Raw genomic sequence first — 3,261 nt, 5'->3', positions numbered from 1 at the left:
GATGGATCCAGCCCCCATCCCACGGAGGGATCCAGCCCCGATCCCCCTGAGGGGCTCAGCCCTGGGCTGTGCCCCCTCTGCGTGGCCGCTGGTCACCCACTTCCCAGGCAGCGCAGACGACTCCCAGATTTCCCGCCAGCCCATAGCAACCCTCATAAATTGGAAAGGGAAGTGAAGGCACAGCAGGGTCTGGAGGGGGCTATTCCGGGTTGGGTGGGGGCTCAGCCAGCGATCAGGCTGCTCCCGTCAACTCGCTGCCGAGTGTCGAGGAACCGGCCCCGGTACCGCTGCCGTGGGACTCTGCCTTGGTACCGGTTCCTAAGGGCAGACATCTGCTGTGGATCAGGGAGGGCCCAAACTATATTTTCATTTATTCCGTGTTAGCGATTTGCAGAAGGGATGCGGTAGGGCCTGGGGTAATAGCAAGAGTGACGGCTGGTAGAAAGTCAAGAGAAAATGGGAATAGGTGAAGACTGTGAGTGATGCTCCTGACCGTCTCCTCTGCATTTCGGGGCTTAGGTGCACCGTGATGGGCGCAGGAATCGCCTGACCTCGGCAGACCACTTTTCTGGTGAGAGCTGGTACTACAGACCCTGCCTGGACTTGCTCTGTCGTCTGTTTGAAAGCCTCGACAGTCAAAGGGGATTCTTCAGCCTGGTCACAGCCGCACCGTGGCCAGTTTTCAGTGCTTTTCCCGTGACGCTCCCGGCTGATCCGCTCTCAGCCGCTCTGCTGCAGGGCTTTGAGACATCCAGACGCTCTGATTTCACAGCACGCGTTTGCCACGGGTTGCGCAATAGCTAATAGTAAGACGTGCTGCCAACCACCCGTTCTCAGCCTAAACGGCAAGAGGTGGGAGGCAGGGCGATGCCAGCATTTGGCAAAACTTGGGAATTTTTTTTCTCCCACCTTCCCCTGGCCTGGGCTGATCTGAAATAACGGGGTTAGAGACGTAACGGCTGACCCCTGGTATCGTCCTCTCCTGCCGCTCACAGCCGAAGCGTGCAGAAGGGAAATAGCGTCCTGCTAAAAGTCTGCGGAAACCGTCAGGATTTCTCCCCAGTTCACTGGATTTGGGTGGCAGTGAGATTAGATTTGCATCCAGCGCTTTCAGGGTGTCTTCAATCCATCAGAATATTAAAGCATTTTTAGTTATTTCCTTTTCAGTGCTTTCAAGGCAGGTTTGATGTCACATGCAACGAGAAGGAGAGAAGTAGAAGGATGAGTGGGCAGCCTAAACAAACAGCGTGACACCATCACACTGCCTGCCTCCACCGGCAAGTTTTCTCCTTTTGTTAACACAGAGATTAAAGAAAAGACCAAACTTGGATTTAAGTGTAGAAAAAAACCACCCTGTAAGTGTCCCCATGCTTTGTCTAAACTAAATTTTTTGTCTGCTTGACACTTCATGTTGTGGTAGTATCCTCCTGTCAGGTCTTTGTGCTGGGCGAGGCACCATTTCAGCGTAGAGAAAGATGTGACTCGTTAGGTAAATTAAACAAGTAATCAAAGAAGGAGAGTGGTACACAGGCAAGGTAGGGACAGCACTAGGACATTTATAGCTCACAGTCTGTGAGGGGAGGCAGGTTCACTCCTCAGGGTAAGATGCCCAAAAATCCAGAGTATTAAGAGGTAACATAACAGTAGCCTGAAAAAGAGATGGCAAAAGGAAGGTGTTCGAGGGTTCAGTGCAAATGTCGTCTACAAAAATAGTCACAACACCTCTTATACAAGCTAAATATTGACAAACAGATCATGTTGTTCTTCCTCTCAAGCTCCGGCCTCCCGCGGTTTGTTTTTACCCCCTCAGCCAGTTTTGAGAAAAAAGAATTGGGAGCTTCCTGGTCTGATGGGCCAAGGTGTGCATTCACTAAGTGTATCGTAAATACTTTAACTGACTACAGTTTGAACAGTGACTTGTTTGGTATATGACTTCAGCACCGTTATGATCCTTACTGGCTATTTTTAGTCTGTATCATCGTCAGGAATTGGCGACAGGCATCAACTATAGAGACCTAGACTAGAAGTGCATGAAGGAAGGTTAACAGTCCCAGCCCTCAACCTCCACTTCTTTCCTCGGGTTTAAACCCATACAGACCCTACTCAGCGGGACGTAACAGACTCTTATTTCTGTGTTCTGCCCCATAAGCACACAGCAAATTTCCACGGAACATGACCTGCCCAAGCTGGGATGCCTTATGTTTGTTTGCTGCTTTGTTATCTCTCAGCTGAAACAAGGAAATAACAACCCGCCTCACCCCGATGTTACTGTGTGTCAGGCTCTCCTCACACTACGGCTACAAAGCCTTCTCCCTACAAAACCAACTCCTTCCTCCCATTTACAGACACGAACAATCGTGTCAGCAGCTTAGATAGTGTAGCGAGGATGTACGCTTCAATTTGACACGTCCTTGTATTTTATGAACAAGGATTAATCCGCGCACTTCACAAGTCACCTAATGGTTGGTCATAAAACCCTTCTGCTCCACCCAGCTTATCACCCAGCAAGAATTCTGATGAACGACAACATCGCCGATGCTCTGCAGAGCTGTAGCCCTGCTCCAGCTTTATTTCACAGCAGTTTTATCTCGGACATCTGCTCGGCCTTTTGGCTCTGACCACCCTCTCATGTTCCCCCTTTTTCACATTCCCCCCCCCCCATGTTTTGCCAGGTCTCTTGTTTTCATGGTAAACTGAAAAACAGATTGCTAAAATATTTTATCACACTGATCCGGGGAAACCCTAATCTGGGACTGTTTTCCTAATGCAGAGGAAATATTTAATAATATTTTTATTAAAACCCAAATCACATCCCCAGCGGATGCTCCAGCAAGTGTTAGCTGTTATTCTATCACAGGCAACTCCCCGTGTCAGCCAGTAGTGCCCTGAAATAAAGTGCTGTATTCCAAGTGCTGCTAAAAGCATGAACTACAGAGCTGCTGGCATAGCCTGCAAGAAGGGAGGGTGATGAGTTGGGCATACAGGCTCTAACGGGGCTCTTTGTTCCCTGCCATGCTTGGTTGAGCAGCACAAGATGGCATCACTCCTGTGCTATATAAAATAAATCGTGGTTGATATTGAACCCTGCGTGCTGTGAAACGGGCAGTGTCCAGCCAAACCAGCCACAGGCCCGGCTGTCCTCTCCCCAGCAACAAGTGGCACAGACTTTGTCCTCCGTGGGTACCAGCCTGGTGCCAGGGCTGCTCGGAGCAGGTGGGTTTTCTGGCAGTGCAAAAGGAGCATCTTTTCCATCTTTTCCCT

The sequence above is a fragment of the Athene cunicularia genome (genome assembly GCF_003259725.1).
Source record: "Athene cunicularia isolate RWA chromosome 13 unlocalized genomic scaffold, athCun1 chr13_part1, whole genome shotgun sequence".
In the NCBI taxonomy this organism is placed as follows: Eukaryota; Metazoa; Chordata; class Aves; order Strigiformes; family Strigidae; genus Athene; species Athene cunicularia.
The sequence above is the reverse complement of the archived record's forward strand: the minus strand, read 5'-3'. Positions refer to the sequence as shown.